General features: G+C 33.6%; 1 long non-coding RNA gene across 2 annotated transcripts in view; it reads right to left on the bottom strand.

Moving 5' to 3' along the window:
• The window catches only part of LOC132350506 (uncharacterized), a 608,613-nt gene that overhangs the window by 192,410 nt on the left and 395,364 nt on the right, over positions 1-20,839 (bottom strand). For both annotated transcript variants that reach the window (XR_009497936.1, XR_009497937.1), the window contains exon 8: positions 3,832-3,880. This is a non-coding gene — a long non-coding RNA (uncharacterized LOC132350506). The remainder of the gene's footprint in view (positions 1-3,831; positions 3,881-20,839) is intronic.

Raw genomic sequence — 20,839 nt, 5'->3', positions numbered from 1 at the left:
ACATACTACAGTACTACATGATTTATGGTTGGTTGAATCTATGGATGCAGACTCGTGGATACAGAAGGCCAACTGTAAAGTTATATTCAGATTTTCAACTGCAAAGATGATTTCTTGAATCTGACACCAAAAGCAAAAGCAACTAAATCAGAAATAAATAAATGGGACTACATCAAAGTAAAAAGCTTCTGCACAGGAAAGGCAACCATCAACAATATGAAAACGCAGCCTACTGAATAGAAGAAAATATTTGCAAATTATATATCAGATAAGGGGTCAATATCCAAAATATATAAAGAACTCATACAACTCAATAGCAAAAAAACCAAACAATCCAATTAAAAATGGGCAGAAAATCTGAACAGTTTTCCAAAGATGAAAGACAGATGGTCAGTAGACACAAAAAGATGCTCAACTAATTAGAGAAATGCAAATCAAATCCACAATGAGATATCACCCCACACTTATCAGAATGGCTAATATAAAAAATGGCAAGAAATAAGAAGTGTTGGTGAGAATGTGGAGAAAAGGAAATCCTTATGCACTGTTGGTGTGAATGTACAAAAAATTGGTGCAGCCACTATGGAATACAGTATGGAGGTTCCTCAAAAAATGAAAAATAGAACTATTATATGATCCAGCAATTCCACTTCTGAGTATTTATCTGAAGGAAATGAAAACACTAACTAGAAAATATATATGGACCCCATGCTCATTGCATCATTATTTACAATAGCCATGGTATAGAAACAACCTAAGCATCCACTAGTAGATGAATGGATAAAGAAAAAATAAATAAACACACACACACACACACGCACACATACATGCACACAATGGAATATTATTAGGCCAAAAAAATAATAAAATCTTGCCATTTGCAGCAACATGGTTGGACCTCCAGGGCATTATGCTAAATGAAATAAGTCAGAGAGAGAAAGGCAAATACTTTATGATCTTACTCATATGTGGAATCTAAACAAAACAAAAACAAAATTCAAAAAAAACAAGCTCATAGATACAGAGAACAGATTGTTGGTTTTTGGATGCAGGAGGGTAGGGGGTGAAATGGGTAAAGGGAGCCAGAAGACACAAACTTCCAGTTATAAAATAAATGTCACAGGGATGTAATATACAGCATGGTGACTATAGTTAATAATACCTTATTGCATATTTGCAAGTTGCTAAGAGAGTAGGTCTTAAAAGTTCTCATCATAAGAAAAACAAATTTGTAACTATGTAAGTTGATAGATGTCAACTAGACTTACTGTGGTGATCATTTTGCAATGTATACAAATATTTAATCATTATGTTGTATACCTGAAACAAATACAGTGCTATATATCAGTTATACCTCATTCAAAAAATCAAGATCTGAAATTATATTTAATAACATAAAACATGCATGAAGTGTTAAGTGAGAAACCAATTTACAAAAGAGTGGAAACTGTGGAACATCAATTTTATAACATTAACTCCAGATAAAGTACACATGCATAAGCATTAAAAACAAAAAAAGCAATGGACGGGTCTACAGAAAAAAATGATTACTGAGTATTTTTCTTCAGTTACATATATATGTATATCACATATTTTTTCTTCATTTTTTCCTTTTTTATCTTCCATATTTTTACAATAAATTATTGATTCCACTTATGTTCAGAAAAGTCAGTAAGAATATATTCCAAATCCTGTTTTCTGAAGTGGATATAATTATTGGTTTCCTAAATCTATTCTGGACTAAAGTACAGCATAGTCAGGTGCTTCATATCAGTATCCAGATTCAAGAGATAGTTTTCTAACACACACTCACCCAAGTTACCCATCTTGGTCATTTTTTGTAGCCACAGATCCTCACATTAAAATGGCTGCTCCCTCAAAGATTTCCTTCCATGCAACAGTGACATCATGCTGAAATACTGAGACGAGAGATTTCTAAGACATGTAATTTATGTACTAAAGTCAGTGGATGTTTAAATAGGTCTTCAACACCCTGGAAGATCTCTAGCCTATGTGCTCAGTGCAATCCAAATTTCTTTCTTGTGATCTCATCTTTATCTACTAAGTAAACATGCACTCACTACCCCAGACTTTACCCAAAAGTGAAGCTAGCTTGACTTCAGGTTGCAGCACTCCTAATTATGGTTTGTCATATTTCTTATGGCTTTTATCCTTATAATATCAATATCAGGGGCAGGAGATTCCTTAGAGAGGCAGAGTGGGGATGCATGCAAGTCAATAAGAGTTGGTTCCTTAGATGCACTTGGTTGGACTCCCACTGGGCTCTTGTGGCCCTAAGAATGCAATTATTCTGCAGTGTTATTATTGTGTCTATTTCCCCATAAAAGTTTAATGAGCTATATAATTTTCCTAGATACAAGACAATTATGTTATTAACTAACCATGAGATATGTCCCTTGCCAGTACAATAAATTTTATTTCTGACTGAAAACTTCTATTTAATCATTTGTTTGAGGAAGAGCAGAGTTCCAAATCACTCTCCCTAAATTCATTCCACATCTCTGTACCAGTTTTTCCATCTCCTTCTACTGTACAAAACAGCAGAACAACTAAGAGCATGATGAAATATGAATCCCTGGGCAGCCATTCCCCAAACAGCCTCCTTAAGTAAGTTCCATTCCTTCCCACCGTTAAGTTATCACACCTACTTCTAGGCTATTAGCTGAACTTTGAGAAGAGTTATGGCTTGACAAATCTTGAAGAATTTTAAGTTTAGTAAAAACTGAAAATGACCAGCTTGATGAGAAATCTGGACACCTTTCCCTATGGCAGTTTATTCTAGGGCCAAGGTACTTTTAGGGAAAAGATGAGCTAGCAGAAATAATGGTATCAATAGGTGAAGATTTATAAGATTTTTTGAGTCAAAGTGAAATATTAAATCAGTTAAATAAATTATCCTGTCACAAAACTAACATATCTATTCATACACGTGTCATGGCAAACCTGAGACCATTAGAAGTAGAAGGAAATAAATACTGACTTGCTCTAAGAGGAAAATGTCTTAAACTCAGAAATTTCAAAAAATGGAAATATATCACCCCGTCTTTAGAAACCTTCTGTCGAAGGCAGGAAATTTATCCCTCAAGAAGGATGTAGGAAAGACTTTTACCTAGGATGGGTCATTGAATTTCATGAGTTCTATGGCCTATCCCCAACTCTAAAACTAAGAATTTTCCTGTAACAACTTCCAATGATTCTTTTCATAAAAACAAAGTATTATGGAGCAAAATGAAAAAAAAAAGAAATAAAAAAGAATCCATACAAGATCAATCTTTTGTATTCCTACAGATTTGGGTGTTGGAAATGGTCCTCTAAAGAAGTGAAACATCTTTAACTTGCATCTACATCAGGGATTCTGTATCCAAGATATTCTCTGGTAGTAGAATATGCATAGAGGATTAGGAGTCAGAAGACTGACTGACACTATAATAAATCACTTTACTTCTCTGAACTTCAGTTTCCTCAGCATGGTTCTCAGAATAATAGTACCTGGCTGGCTTTCTACCCAACATTATAGTCAAACACTTTAAAACCCATGAAATCATATAAAAAGGCAAGAAAATGTAATTACATGACTTTTTTGAAAGTGAAGTTAAAAGAACGCTTGATTTACGACTACTACTAAATTAATTTCCAAACGCCCCCCATTCCCCCATGAAGCAAAAAGATCAATTTATATCTCAAATAATTGGCATGCAATTTATAAAATTACAATATGCTTGACTGATAATCTACTGTACCTGCAGTTGATATAAAACATATATTTTTTTTACACAATGAATACTCAATAAAAAAGTCCACTTTTATTACCTTCTTTGATGTTTTGTTGGCTCGTACCTTGAAATTTCCCGTATGACATCTGCAAAAATAATAAACCAATTATGAAGTCACCTGGAAGAGAGTGAAGAGAAAATACTATTTTTTAAACCTCTCCTTTGAATAACTGTAATAGAGGGCATGTCAGAACTAAACCATTAACAAAACCATTATTATTAAGGAAAGACGGAAAGAGATTTGCATAAAGAAAATCATAACTGCTTATTATCAGACACAGTGGGGTCACATATTGAATCACAGCTGAAATAGACCGAACATCCATTCCCATATATATTTGAGACACAAGCTGGGGCCATTCAAGTCTGTAGAATACCACCTTCTTCAATTAAAATATGGATTTTTAATCGTAGATCCATGCCACAGAACCATAGATTTATTGAAGAAATTTAAGAAAATGTTAGTCTTGAGGCTTCAACCAAATTATCCACCTAGTTTGGGAAAACAAAAATAATTCCTCAAGGATGGTGAAAAAAGTTTCTTTTCTCTCCTCTCAACATTCTCCCTCAAAGTCTGTGTAATCAAATTTAGAAATATTATAAACATTAGAAAGTAATCAATAATCACTGTTAAGCAAAATAAAATGAGCAAACACTAAAAGATCTACTTATTTTCTCTGGGTTTAGCGTGAAAAATCTCAGGACAAAAAGTTTTCTGCTTTTTGCCTTTTGTAAACCTGGCTTCACCACTGAATGACTTTATCCTAGTATAATTTACTTAAATTTTCTCAGTTTCACTCTTTTAAAAATAGAGAAAATCATATATCCCTTGCTGTTCTCAAATGACACCACTGGAATCTAAAATCTATGGGAAGAATTCTTATCAATTTAACTAGTCCTATTTAGTGTTCCAAAGCTCTCATCTAGTAATATTATTCCTGAAAAAAAAATTTCCCTAAGGAATGATTAAATTAAAAAGAATGAACAAAACAGCAAGACATAATCCATGAAAGAAAAAAATTGATAAACTGGACTTCATTAAAATATAAAACTTGTGCTCTACAGAAGGCATTGTTGCGAGAATGAAAAGACAAGGCATGGACTCGGAGAAGCTATTTTCAAAATACATATCTGATAATTTTTCTGCATTTATTGAGATGATCATATGATTCTTGTCCTTCATTCTTTAATGTGGTATATCACATTTGATTTGTGTTCCATCTAGGCATCCCAGGAATAAATCACATTTCACCATGGTGTGTAATCCTTTTTAATATACTGTTGAATTCAGTTTGTTAGGGTTTGGGGGTATTGTTTGTTTTTTAGGATTTTTACATGTATATTCATAAGGAATACTGGTCTATCCTTTTCTTTTCTTGTAGTGTCCTTATCTGACTTTGGTATGAGGGCAATGCTGGCCTTGTCTTTAAATGTTTGTTAGGCTTGAACAGTGAAGTCATCAGGTCCCGAACTTTTATTTTGGGGGATGATTTGACTACTTACTCAATATACTTTCTCATTATTTGTATGTTTATATTTTCTTTTTCTTTGTCACTGTTGGTAGGTTTTATTTTTCTGGGAATGTATTTCTTCTAGGTTGTCCAATTTGTTGGCATTATATGTTCATAATAGTCTCATATGATCTTTATATTTCTGTGGTGTCAGTTGTAATGTCTCCTTTTTCACTTATAATTTTGAGTCCTGTTAGTCTAGCTAAAAATTTAATTTTGTTTATCTTTAATAAAAAGAACTTAGTTTCATTGATCTGTTCTTTTGTTTTTTAGTCTCAATTTCATTTATTTCTGCTCTGATCTTTATTATTTCCTTCCTTATTCTAACTTTAGGTTTAGTTTTTTCTTCTTTTTTGAATTTCTTGATGTGTGAAGTCAGGTTGTTTGAGATTTTTTCCCTTAATGTAGGCATTTTATTGCTGTAAACTTCCCAACTGGAACTGCTTTTGCTGCACACCTTAAGTTTTGGTGTGGTTAATTTCCATTTTCATTTGTCTCAAGTTATTTTTTGATTACCTTTTTGGTTTCTTCTTTGACCCACTGGTTGTTTAGAAGTGTGTTTCTAAACTTCCACATATTTATGAATTTTCTATTTTTCCTCCTATTATTGATTCTAGTTTCACACTATTTTGGTCAGAAAATACACTTGAAATGATATCAATCTTCTTAAATTTGGTAGGACTTATTTTGTGACCCAATATATGATCCATCGTGGAGAATGTTCCATGGGTGTTGGAAATGAAGATGTACTCTGCCGTTGGATAGGATGTTCAATATAAGTCTGTTAAGTTTATTTGATCTATAGTTTCATTCACTTCCACTGTTTCCTTATTCATTTTCTGTCTAGATCATCTATTCAATATTGAAAGTGGGGTACTGCAATCCCCTACTATTATTGTATTGTTGATCAATTCTCCTTTCATTTGTGTTAATACATGCTTTACATATTTATGTGTTTCAATGTTGGGTGCATATACATTTATAATTGTTATATCTTCTCAGTGAGTTGACTTATCATTAGATAGTGAACTTCTTGGTCTCTTTTGACAATTTTTGACTTAAAGTTTATTTTGTCTGATTTAAGTATAGCCACTACTGCTCACTTTTGGTTACCATATGCATGAAATAATTTTTTCCATCCCTTTACTTTCAGCTTGTGTGTGTCCTTAAATCTAAAGTGATTGTCACAGAGATAGAACATAGATGGGTCTTGTTTTGTTTTCATCTATTCAGCCAATCTATGTCTTTTGATTTGAGAATTAATCATTTGCATTTAATTATTATTGTCATCATATTGTTTTCTGACTGTTTTGTAGTTCCTTTCTTCCTCTTTTGCAGTCTTTTGTTATTAGATGATATATTTGTACTGGTAATCTTTGGTTCCTTTGTCTTTGTCTTTTGTGTTCTGCTACAGGTTTTATATGTGTAGTTACAGGAGGCCTACATAAAATGTCTTATAGATATAATAGTCTAATTTAAGCTGATAACTTCAACCACATACAAAAACTCCACATTTTAACTTCTCCCAGCACATTTGATGTTATTGATATTACAATTTATATCTTCTATATATAGCATATCCATTAAAACATTATTCTAGCTAGAGTTATTTTTTATACTTTTGTCCTTTAACTTTTTTTTTTTTTTTTTTTTTTGGCAAACAAGGGAATTAACTAGTTCTTGTGCAAAATTTCAAGAAAGGCAGGGGTACTGCTTGACTTTATGTTTCAGAAACGTAGACTTTTCCATTTTTATATACTCCTACTGATTTCCCATCTCTACCCTCCCCTGGTTCTCCACCTTATTTCTCAGACTGGTCTCTGGCACAGCTGTAGAGGTGGAATTGTTGTCAAGTCCAAGTTGTACATTCCCTATATTCCCAATTGAGTCTTGCTCTCTCTTCGTTGTAAGTTCAAATACATTATTGAAGGACTCTGGTTCCCAGTTTAGCCTCCTCGGAGTTGGAATAATATGTTCCACACAGCTTGAACTCACAAGCATATCACTTTAATGATTTTGCATGGTTGTCCTCTGCTCTGAAGAATGATTGTCCTTATAGCCTTGCCGGCGTCCCCTTGGACTGGAAAACTCCTCTCTTCAAGTTGTCAGTGCCTTCGTAGATGTGGCTCTTCCAAACTGGGTCAGAGGATGGGAGGAAGTCGGTGACCGTAGGACAAGGTAAGGAGCTTTCAGATGAAGTTTTCTAAGGAATTGCTGAAGGCTGAGTGGGCGGTGGGGGTAGTGATATATAAGCCGTGGTGAGTACAGACACAAAATTGACCGCACTCACTTTCAGGTTCATCTCAGTAGAATTTCACTGGGCCTGCGGCGGCCTCACGCTCGGGTCCGCCCGGTCCGGGATAACGGCGCCTCCGCGGCGAACACGCCTGGATCTCCATGCGGGGTGTTTACTCCCAACGCTCGCGATCCTGCGCCTGTCCTTTAACTTTTATACTAGAGTTAAAAGCGATTTACATACCATCATTACTGTATTAGAGTATTCTGAATTTGACTACATTCTTACCTTTATAGTGAGTTTTGAAATTTTTATATTTTCATGTTGTTAGTGTTCTTTTGCTTCAACTGAACAACTACCTTTAGCATTTCTTGTAATGCAGGTCTAGTAGTGATAAATTCCCTCAGCTTTTGTTTGTTTGGGAAAGTCTTTCCCTCAACCTTCATTTGTGAAAGACAACTTTGCTGAGTAAAGTATTGTTGGTTGGCAGGTTTTTTTCCTTTTTTTCTTTCAGCACTTTGACTATGTCACCCCACTCTCTCTTGGCCTGCAAGTTTTGTGCTAGGTAATCTGCTGATAGCCTTATGGCAGTTTCCTTGTAGGTGAGAATTTTTTTTTCTCTTGTTGCTTTAAAAATTATCTCTTTGTGTTTGATTTTAGGCAGTTTTGTTATGTCTTGGGGAATATATCCTTAAATTGACTTTGTTTGGGGACCTGTGAGCCTTGTGAACTTGAATGACCAAATCTTGCCCCAGATTTTGGAAGTTCTCAGTCATTCTTTCTTTTCTTTTTTTAAGTTAAGTGTAGTTGATTTACAATATTATATTAGTGTCAGGTATATAACACAGTGACACAATACTCCATTTAAACTTGTAATAAAATATTGGCTATATTGCTATATTCCCTGTGCTGTACAATACATCCTTGTATCTTATTTATTTTATGCATAGTTGTTCGTATGTATAAAACATACAAACTGTCTGCTACCACTATCTTTCCTCTCCCCCCATCCCTCACCCCACTGGTAAATGCTAGTTTTTTCTCTATATCCGAGTCTGTTTCTGTTTTGTTACACTCATTTATTTTTTTAGATTCCACCTGTAAGTGATAACATACAGTATTTGTCTTTCTCTGACTTACTTCAGTGTTCAGCCATTGTTTCTTTAAATAAGCTCTCTGCCCCTTTCTCCCTCTCTTCTTTTGGGACTCCAGGGATGCATAGATCGTTTCTCTTCTCTTTGGTGAAATGACTATTCATGTCTTTTGTCCATTTATAATTGGATTTTATTTTACTACTGGGTTTTAAGACTTCTTTCTATATTTTATACATAGGAATTTTTTAGATATGTGGTTTGTAGAACATTTATCCCAGTGTATAGTCTGTCTTTTTATCTTCTTAATAAGGTCTTTTTCAATGCAAAAGGCTTAACTTTGATGAAGTCTAATTTATCTTTTTTATTTTTATTTGGGAGGTTATGCATTAGTTATCATATCTAAGAACACTTCACCTAGTCCTATGTCCCAAGGATAAGCATTAGGGTTATGAAGTTTTATATTATAAAATATTAATAAGTATATATTAGAATTTTTAATTATTCACAAAATAGTAAAAATTAAGATAATAATGGGAATCAACTATACTAAACTCCAATAAGTAGAGTTCACAACATATCTCTTCAAAGTGGTCTTTCATATATTCTCTCATACCAACCATAGTTAATTACTCCACAAAGGGGATATTTCTAAACACCATAAGTGAATGGCAAATTATAAATAAGAATATAATTGAATTTGAGCTGGTGAGAAATCTGTTATGTCAGGTAAGCTCAATTAGTTATCAAGGCTGCAGCTTACATCATTTTATTCCTGGAGTCAATCACCTCTAATTTGATAAATTTCTCTAAATAAGAAATTTATGTCTGACATATACTTTAAAATTAAACCTGGATCAAATCACAATGCTTAGATGTCTAGAGTTTTGCCTTGACTTATTGCCTGCCAAGACTTTGAACATTTAATATGCATTGACATCTGTTTTTGGAGCTTTTCCCAAAACTCATTTTGTTTGACTAAATTCTGAACTGCTGTTTGCTTTGATCTCTTATACTTATATATTTCTGCACAATATCTTTGCTTTCAATCTTATGCAAACACATAGTGACCCATACTTCAAAATTTTATTTGAAAACAACAGTGATAATTCAGGGTAAGAACCAGATTTTATTCTCTACCTGGTTGGATTTTCCACTATCTCTGGGGAGGAAATCTCAAAGAAAAAAATAAAAAGCCAACTGGCATTTTTCAATTAACATTCATTGGATTTTGATCAACTTGAAAGGACTGATACCTTAATATGGAATTTTCTGATCCATGAACACAGTATCCATCTACATTTATTTAGGTGTTCTCTAAACAGTAACTTGTTGTTTTCAGTGCATAGCACTTTCAAATATTTTTATCAGGTTTATTTCAAAGTATCTCTTAACAAAAAATATCTGACATTTGTTACTACTATGTAGAAATATGATAGATTTTTGTACATTGATCTTGTAACCTTGCTAAACTCATGTATTAACTCTACGAGTTTTTATTGATTTTTGAGATTCTGTGTGATGTTCTATAAATAATGACAGTTTTACTTCTCCCTTTCTAATCTGGATGACTTTCATTCCATTTTCTTGTACTATTTTACTATACCTTCTAATCTGATGCTGAATAGAAGTGGTGATAGTGGAAACCCTTGCTGTGATTTCAATTTTATAAGAAAACTATGAGATAGTTATCATTTCACACGATGTTAGCTATAGTTCTTTTCATTCATACCCTTTATTAGTCTGAGTACATTTTCTATTGCTAGTTTGCTGATAGTTTTTATTATTGAATACATCTGTGAGTTTGTCCAAAGTTTGTTTTTTTTTTTGCACTTATTGAAGTAACCATGTGGCTTTTATTGTAAATCTGATAACATGGTGAATTACAATAATTAGTTCTCATATGTTACACCAACATTGACTTCCTGGTGTAAACTCCATTGGTCATGATATATTATCTATTTATCATTATATGACCCTATTTATTCCTGGTAATATTCTTTGCTCTAACAATTTCTGATATTAATATAGCTACTACAGATATATTATTATTAGTGTTAGCATGGTATATCTTTTCCCACCTACTTTTACACTGATGGTGTGTTTATATTTAAAGTGGCCTTCTTATAAGCAGAATATAAGTGAGTCAATTTTTAAATACACCTGATTATTATTATTATTATTTTTTACGTTCAGCAAAATTCTTTTGAAATTCATCTGTGTTACAGTGTTTTCCTAGGTGAGTGGGATTTTACAGTATGAATGAGCCAGTCACAACTGATTTCTTATCCATTCATCAGTTCATGAGCATTTAGACTGTTTCCAATTTTTGATATTAAGAATAAAGTTGCTATGAAAATTCAATGAGTCTTTTGCTTCTCTTGTGTAAATATCTAGGAATTTTCTTGGTCTTTTGTTAGGTGTATATTTACATTTAAAAATTTGTTTACCTCTTTTTCAAAGTGGCTCTTCTATTTTGCAATGCTACCGGAGATGTATGAGAGGGTCAGTTGTTTCATATCCTTGTTAACACTTGGCTTTTCCTTTCTTTTTAAAGTTTAGTTATTCTAATGAATGTGTAATGGTATCTCACAGCAGTTTTTAATTTGATTTCCCCTAATGACTGAGGATGTTCAGCATCTTTTTATATGCTTATTTGTCATTTGTATATTTTCTTTAATGAAGTGGCCATTCAAATCTTATCCCTACTTCTTAACTTTCAGAAGTTAATTTTTTAACAATTAAAAAGTTTTAGACTAAAAAATACAATAATACAGAAAGTTTCCATATACCCTACAGCCAGTTATACCTACTATTAACATCTTATATTAGTATGATACACGTGTCACAACTAATAAGCAAATACTGATACATTATTCTTAACTAAGGTTCACATTTTATTAAGATTTCCTTGGTATTTACCTAATGGTTTCTCACTGTTCTGGGATCTCAACCAAGATACCATATTGTATTTAGCTGTCATGTCTCCTTAGGCTCTTAGCTCTTACAGTCTCTTTGACTTGCCTTGTTTTTGTTGGCCTTGACAGTTTTGAACAGTTCTGACCAGGTATGTTATTGAATGGCCCTCAATTAAAAATTGTCTGATCTATTTCTCATCATTAGACTGGGGGTATAAGTTTCTGGGAGGAAGACGACAGAGGCAAAGTGCCATATTCATCACATCATACCAAGGGTACATATGCTATCCACATACCTTATCACTGTTGATGTTGACCTTGGTCACATGGCCAAGGTAGTGTTGGTTAGGTTTCTCCACTACACGTTTGTACTTTTTTCCTTTACTTCTCCATATTATACTCTTTAGAAAGAAGTTACTGTGCACAGCTCACACTTAAGGAATTGGGGAGTGTGCTTCCCCTCAATGAGGATGGAGTATCTACATACATTATTTGCAGTTCTTCAGCATGGGAAATTTGTTTATTCTCCCTCAAATATTTATTCATTTATTTATACCATTACAGATTCATGGATATTTATTTCATACTTTAGATTATAATCCAAAACAATTTTATTTTATTGTTCAAATTGTTCAACGTTGGCCTTTGGAAGCTCTTTCATTTGACTCCTGTGTTCCTTTGATATACACCCATCATTATGTTTTTGTTTTTTTTTTTTTTTTTGAGCACTTCATTACTTCCTGGCACTATAAGATGCTCCAGCTTTATCTTGTATATTTCCTGCCGCAATCCTAGAATCAGGCCTTTCTCTAAGGAACCCTGGTTGCTTTCAATGAAGAATGGTATTGAAAGCAAGATATGGGTGCTGTGTATGCTTGCTATTTCTAGCCCCTCTCAGCTGACATAGTAAGAAAACATGTACGTAGTAAGAAAACATGTATCATCTAGATACACATCTCTATAACTATTTATATATGTAATTATCTCTACCTATATTAAGCTAAACATTAATTCATACTGAGGTCTCCAACTCTAATCCATTGCTATAATGGTTATTCCAGTCTCCTCTAATCGCATATCTGTAAATTTTACTCCAATACTGAGAAAATTGACTTCCACCATCCACCATTTATTTACTTAATTTTGATTTTCAGTATACAGAATTGTTATCCAGTATGCTTGTGGGAAACCACTTTACCAACTAGAAAACAGTCTTTCATATAGTTTATTTTTCCCTTCGTCTTACAGACCCCACTGGATTCCAAAGTTACTTAGGTCAGACTTCCTCCATGATTGCCTTCAATATGGTTGTTTCATACACTTGTAGTAGAGTTAGATTGTTGTGGCACATTCTGAATTCCATCTTGGAATTCCCTTTATCTATTAAATGAATTTTTCAAAATTTGCATACCTCAAGGTTCACTCTTTGAGTTAAAAAGTTCAATGTGTTTTGACAAAAATGGGTTTCACCATCCTAAAAAATCCACTGTGTTTCACATTCAACCCTACCATTCTCCTGAACCACTGGAAACCACTAATACTTTTACTGCCTCTATAGTTTTGCATTTTCCAGAATATTATGTAATCAAAATCATACAGTCTTTTGCCTTATCAGACTAGCTTCTCTCTTTTAGCAATATGCATTTGAGTCACTCATTTTTTTTTTACATTATTTTATTTTTTTAATGAATTTATTTATTTATTTATTTATTTATTTTTGGCTGCTTTGCTGCATGCAGGCTTTCTCTAGTTGCGGCGAGCGGGGGCTACTCTTTGTTGCAGTGCATGGGCTTCTCATTGTGGTGGAGGAGCATGGGCTCTAGGCGTGTGGTCTTCAGTAGTTATGGCACATGGGTTTCAGTAGTTGTGGCTTGCAGGCTCTAGAGCACAGGCTCAGTAGTTGTGGCGCACAGGCTTAGTTGCTCCGTGACATGTGGGATATTCCTGGACCAAGGCTCAAACCCGTGTCCCCTGCATTGGCAGGCAGATTTTTAACCCTCTGCCACCAGGAAAACCTAATTCACTCATTTTTATTGAATTGATAGCTCAATCGTTTTGATTACTAAAAATATTCCATTATATAGATATACTGTAGTTTGTTTATCTACACAACTAGGGGAGTGTATCTTCGTTGCTTCCAGGTTTTGGCAATTATAAATAGGTCTGCTATAAATGTCCATGTGTGCATTTTTGTGTGGATATAAGTTTTTTAAGTTAGTTGGGTAAATATCTAGGAGTACAATTACCGGAATGTATGATAAGACAATGTTTAGCTTTGTAAGAAATTGCAAAACTGTCTTCCAAATTGGGTATATCATTTTACATTCCAACCAGCAATGAATGATAGTTCTGTAGCTCTGCATCTTCCCCAAAAGCTGGTATTGTCAGCTTTTGGATTTTAGAAATTCTAATATGTACAGGAATCTCATTGTTGTTTTAATTTGCAGTTCTGTAATAACAAACGCTATTGGGCATCTTTTACATACTTATTTGCCATCTGTGTATCTTCTTTGGTGAGGTGACTGCTCAGATCAGTAGCCCATTTTTAATTCAATTGTCTTTTTTTAATGTTGAGCTTTAGGAATTCTTTTTATAATATTGATACAAGTTATTTACCTATATGCATTTTGCAAATATTTTCTCCCAGTCTGTGGATTATTTTTTTCACTCTTAGTGTTTAACAGAATGGATTTTTTGATTCAATAAGGTCTAACTTATGAACTTTTTTCTTTCATTAATCATGATTTTGATATATCTAAAACTCACTGACAAACCCAAAGTCACCTAGATTTTCTCCTATAATGTTTTCTTCTATGTTTATAATTTGGTGTCTTACATCTAGACCTATGATCCATTATGAATAAATTATGGTGAAAGGTATGAGCTCTATGTCTAGGTTCACTGTTTTGCCCATGGTCATCCAATTGATCTAGTACTATTTATTGAAAAGACTATCTTTTCCTTACGGAACTGTCTTTGCTCCAATGTGAAAAATCAGTAGATTATATTTGTGTGGCTCTATCTATGGGTTCTCTATCCTATTTCATTGATCTGTGTGTCTATTCTGTAAATAATACTATGCTGTCTCGATTTCAGTAACTTTGTAATAAATTATGAAATTGGGTAGTGTGTATACTTGAAGTTATTTTTATTCTCAAGTACTGTGCTTGCTATCCTAAGTTTTTTGTCTTTTCTATAAACAGTAGAGTCAGTTTGTCTATATCCACAAAATACTTTGCTGGGATTATTACTGCAATTACATGGATTCCACAGGTCATATTTGGAATAACTGACACCTTAAAACATTGAGATTTCAAATCCATAATCATGGGGTATCTCTCCATTTATTTAGATCAATGTTGATTTCTTTCATTAGAGTTTTATAGCTTTCAGCATAAAATCATGTATGTATTTTGTTAGATTTATATTTAGGTACTACTTTCTTTATTTTGGGCAGCTGTTTTAAATGTTATGTATTTTTATTTCAAGTTCCAATTGCTCACTATACTTATATAGGGAAGTAGCTGATTTTTGTATTAATAGAGTGTTCTGTGATCTTGATATACTAAACTGTCTATCATAAGAATGAATTAAAATGGAAGTAATCATGGATGATTATTTTATGCAAGTGAGTCAAAGTTATATCTCAATTATAACTCATCATTCCTCTCATTGTCTACAAAGGAAAGGAAGCAAGTCATCAAACATCATTGAGTGAGCAACTCTTTCAGGCTGTCCTGAAAGTTTTATAGAAATAAAAATAAACAAAGTATTCTTATCAATATTATCAATAATTTCATAATTCTTTTTTTAGTTATACTGCCATGGGCCAGGCATTATAGTTAGTATATGTTACTTAGCTCAGTTTTTACCATGACCTTACAACATAATGCATTAGTCAAGAAACTATAAGACACTGATGAAAGAAATCAAAGATGACACAGATGGAAAGATATACCATGTTCTTGGATTGGAAGAATCAATATTGTCAAAATGACTATACTACCCGAGGCAATATACAGATTCAGTGCAATTCCTATCAAATTACCAGTGGCATTTTTCACAGAACTAGAACAAAAAAAATTTTAATTTGTATGGAAACACAAAGGAGCTTGAATAGCCAAAGCAATCCTGAGAAAGAAAAACAGAGCTGGCGAAATTAGGCTTCCTGACTTCAGACCATACTACAAAGTTACAGTAATCAAAACAATATGGTACTGGCACAAAAACAGAAATATAGATCAATAGAACAGGATAGAAAGTCCATAAGTAAACCCACGCCCCTATGGTCAACTTATCTATGACAAAGGAGGCAAGAATATACAATGGAGAAAAGACAGTCTCTTCAATAAGTGCTGCTGGAAAAACTGGACAGCTACATGTAAAAGAATGAAATTAGAACACTCTCTAACACCATACATAAAAGTAAACTCAAAATGGATTAAAGACCTAAATGTAAGACTAGATACTATAAAATTCTTAGAGGAAAACATAGGCAGAACACTCTTTGACATAAATCACAGCAATATCTTTTTGGATCCACCTCCTAGAGTAATAAAAATAAAAGCAAAAATAAACAAACGGGATGTAATTAAACTTAAAAGCTTTTGCACAGCTAAGGAAACCATAAAATGAAAAGACAACACACAGAATGGGAGAAAATATTTGCAAATGAAGTGACTGACAAGGAATTAATCTCCAAAATACATAAACAGCTCATGCAGCTCAACATTAAAAAAAAAAAAAATCAAAAAATGAGTAGAAGATCTAAATAGGCATTTCTCCAAAGAAGACATACAGATGTCCAAGAGGCACATGAAAAGATGCTCAACATCGCTAATTATTAGAGAAATGCAAATCAAATGAGGTATCACCTCACACCAGTCAGAATGACCATCATCAAAAAGTCTACAAACAGTAAATGCTGGAGAGGGTGTGGAGAAAAGGGAACCCTCCTACACCACTGATGGGAATGTAAATTGGTACAACCACTATAGAGAACAGTATGGAGGTTCCTTAAAAAACTAAAAATAGAACTACCATATGATCCAGCAATCCCACTCCTGGGCATATATCTGGAGAAAACCATAATTCAAAAAGATACATGCACCCCAATGCTCATTGCAGCACTATTTACAATAACCAAGACATGGAAGCAACCTAAATGTCCATTGACAGAGGAATGGATAAAGAAGATATGGTACATACATACAATGGAATATTACTCAGCATAAAAAAGAATGAAATAATGCCATTTGCAGCAATGTGGATGGATCTAGAGATTATCATACTAAGTGAAGTAAGACAGAGACAAATATCATATTATATCACTTATATGTGGAATCTAAAAAAAATGATACAAATGAGCTTACTTACAAAACAGGCATAGAAAACAAACTTATGGTTACCAAAGGGGAAAAGATGGTAGAGGGAGGGATAGATTAGGAGTTTGGGATTAACATATACACACTACTATATATAAAATAGATCATCAACAAGGAACTACTGTATAGAACAGGGAACTCTACTCAATATTCTGTAATAACCTGTATGGGAAAAGAATCTGAAAAATAATGGATATATATATATATGGTATATATATATATTTTTTTATATAATAGTATATATATATTTTTTATATATATATAACTGAATCACTCTGCTGTACACCTGAAACTAACAACATTGTAAATTAACTATACTCCCATATAAAATAAAAAGTAAATTTAAGATTCTCCAAAATGCAATCAAAAGAAGCCAAATTCTAGCTATATTATATAAAATAAAATCATAATAAAAGCAATAGGAGGTTTTTATTATGTCAAGGCACTGGGAAGGGTGGGTGAAAATGGATTAGGCATTACATACAGCACCTACTTACTCTTTTTTTTTCCTCCTTACTTATCTTTATGTTTTGACCTTAAAGAAGGGGATTTCCATTGTAAGAACAGGATTCCTCCATGTGACAGAGAAGATAAATACTTAAAACTATCAAGGAGAATCTCCCTTGCATTTTTAAGCAAGGAAGTTTCAAGGCAGTGTCTTGATCCATGTTGCTTGCATCACATGTCTATCCTTTAGCCAACTGTCATAACTGGGAGAATGAAGCTCCGTTATCGGCCAGTTCAGGTCATATGCCCAACTCTGAGGGTCAAAGAGTAAGGTTCCATGATTGACAGCCCACCAAAATGAGTGGTGGGTGGGGAATTTTCAAAATATAATGTTAATTACAGGCCGGTATTACTTTATAGATGAGGTATATGAAGCTTAGAGTTTATATAACTTATAAAACGTTATCCATGTAAAGTGTCAGAATGGGCTTTAATTCTAGGTTTGATTGAATTATATACCCAAGCTCTAAATACCTAAGCTACATTGCCTTCTCCATTCTTGCTTTGTGGTGGTCACAAGCTATGGAAGAGGAGGAAGAGGAGATGGGGGAAGAGGACGAAGGGGGGTTGGGGGGAGGGGGTAGGAGGAGAAGAAAGCAAAACTGGGTAATCAATAATAGTAAAACAAGGTGTTCCCGAATATCCTCATCAATTATGGGAGATATCATGCAATAAGAGAACTTACAAGAATCTTGCAGAAATGAAATTTCAAGTAACTTTGAAGAAAGTTAAAGGATTGGCTAATGAAAAAAGAGAATGTGATGCTGTGTTTTTTCCAGCTACAAATGGAGCTTTATTTCTTATAAAAATATCATAGAGATGAGGGATAAAGAAAAATGGATTCTAGTCTAGGCTTAGTTACTGATTCATTTGTGACTATGAACAGGTCAATCAGTCTGTGAAACTTATCTACAAAATATGGACACACATATTAGCTCCATTTCATGGAGGTCTCATGAGATTCAAATTGGAGACTAAATATGAAAGCATGTTGAAAATAGTAAAAAAAGAACCTATTCAAGTAAAAGAGCATATTTTTCATGTCATATGCTTCCTCCTGTGCATAAAGCCGTAGTCACTTTCTATCAACATTCTTTATAAAATCCTGGAGAAATTAAGCCCCTATTACAAGAGCAGCTTTTAAATAGCTAAAAGGACGATTTTACACCAGCTAATGTATCCCTTAATTAATATTTTATCCTAAACTTTTAATTTGATGAAGGTGTTTTTGCTAAGCTTTCCTCTATAGCAGAATTCTTATAAATTAAAATAGGTGCCTCAAGAATTTTTTTGCTTGCATCCAGGTGAAATATTTATTTCTTTGTATTGAGTAATAGTCAGTAAATAGGGCTATCTTACTTTCTCCACAATGGTCATTAATTTTCCCTGAATCTTTTCTTGCATAATTTAAACCATCCTTTCATTTCTCCTTATGAAAACGTTTTTTTTCCCCCCCAATTCTTCCAGGTCTAAAGGGATCCTCTTCTTATGCAATTCCAGGTAAAAATAAGGCATCGATTGATGCCACGTCTTTAGCCACTTAGCCCTAAGGAAAACAGTGAAAGGCCACATTTTGTGAATAATTGGTTTCTAAAACAAACCAGAGGCAACAGGAGAAACAATAAAATTTGTGTTTCATCTCATTTATTTTGATAGTTACAGGAATTCAAGTCCAAATATGTATGTTAATATTGGTAACTAGAGGTACAAAAATGAAAAAAAAAAATTAAGTCAAAGAAGACTCAGACTCACTGAAGCTCAAAAACCATCAAATTGTGACTAATTTAATGTGCAGCACATTTCTCATATGACTTTGGGATATACTTTTCAGAAGGTTCTGACTGGTTTTTCACATTCTGTCTCACAATAGTATAAATAAACAACCTATTGAAGGCATTCTCTCAAAGGGCCCGAAGTTACTGAGAGCAGCAGGCTGCCCTTTGGTTTCAGAGAAATGCTGTTCCTGCACCAGATCCCTGGATCTCAGAAATAAAAGAAGAAAATGTCTCTATTTTCTTCAGACTCAGTTTCTTTGTGTTGATATAGGGGGAAGAAGGGCATTTTGAAAAACATGTATGGGAAAATATAGAATATAAATAGAATGAATGAAGTTAATCAAGACGTAGAAACATAGAAAAACTATAGTAATGTTGTGATATAGACATAAAAAAAAGAAAAATAGTTAAAATTGATTGCATCCAGGTAGTGAGGTTACAGCTGGGGTTCAATGTGGTGGGGACTTTTTATCATGGAGCTTTTGGTATTATTGGATTTGCTTTATTATGCATGATGATAACAATAACAACAATATCAATAATGATAACAATATAAATATGGTTATAGACCAAAAGGATTAAAGTTGAGATGAAATGGCATCCATGTCTGTGAAATAATAAAATTATCTTTCACAATTATTAGTCTCTTGAGGCATCATAATAACTCTGAGTTACACAAATCAGGTTTATTGTCTCACTGTTCAGATAAAGATCTTGAGAAAAACAAATATCATATATTAACGCATATATGTGGAATCTAGAAAAATTCTATAGATGATCATACTTGCAAAGCAGAAATAGAGACACAGGCATAGAGAACAAATGTGTAGATACCAAGGGGGAATGGGGGGCAGGATGAATTGGCAGATTGGGATTGACACACATACACTATTATGTATAAAACAGATAACTAATAAGAACCTGCTATATAACACAGGTAACTCTACTCGGTGCTCTGTGGTGACCTAAATGGGAAGGAAATCCAAAAAAGAGGGAATATATGTATACGTATGGCTGATTCACTTTGCTGTACAGCAGAAACTGACACATGAAGGTAAAGCAACTATGATCCAATAAAAAATTTTTAAAAAAAGATCTTGAAGTTCACAAATTTAGAGATATCTCCCAAAACCACCCAGCAAGTTGAGGATAGAATAACTGGGAGACAACTTGTCTCCTGAGTTACACACTAGTGCTCATTCCCACTCACCAGATTCAAAGAGATGTTCCCAAGATACCAGTCACTGGAGCAAGAGAGATTTAGGGCAAAGGGAAGGAGTGAGCATACCACTTTAGCCAGAGAAACACCAATCTGACAGGTGACAGAGTCAAAGTGTCAACTTATTCAGTAAATTTTTAAATAACAAATATGAGAGCAACTGGTCCATACAGATTATGAGAAATTGTATGTAACTGGGCAGATGTTTTAAGGATAAGTGTGTTTTCCCATAAATTAAACCCTTCCAAACATAAAAGCACAAGAACATACAAACACAGGAATAAGTGAACCATATCCTGACATAGTGGGGTAATGTGTTTGTTTCTAGATCTACAGATCAGAAAAAGCAAGCAATACATCACCTCCACTAAAGTAAGATCAGTGAAACTGTGTAAGCAGATACT

Source organism: Balaenoptera ricei, chromosome 16 (assembly GCF_028023285.1).
Source record: "Balaenoptera ricei isolate mBalRic1 chromosome 16, mBalRic1.hap2, whole genome shotgun sequence".
NCBI classification, from domain to species: Eukaryota; Metazoa; Chordata; class Mammalia; order Artiodactyla; family Balaenopteridae; genus Balaenoptera; species Balaenoptera ricei.
This window is presented reverse-complemented; position numbering and strand designations above follow the sequence as displayed.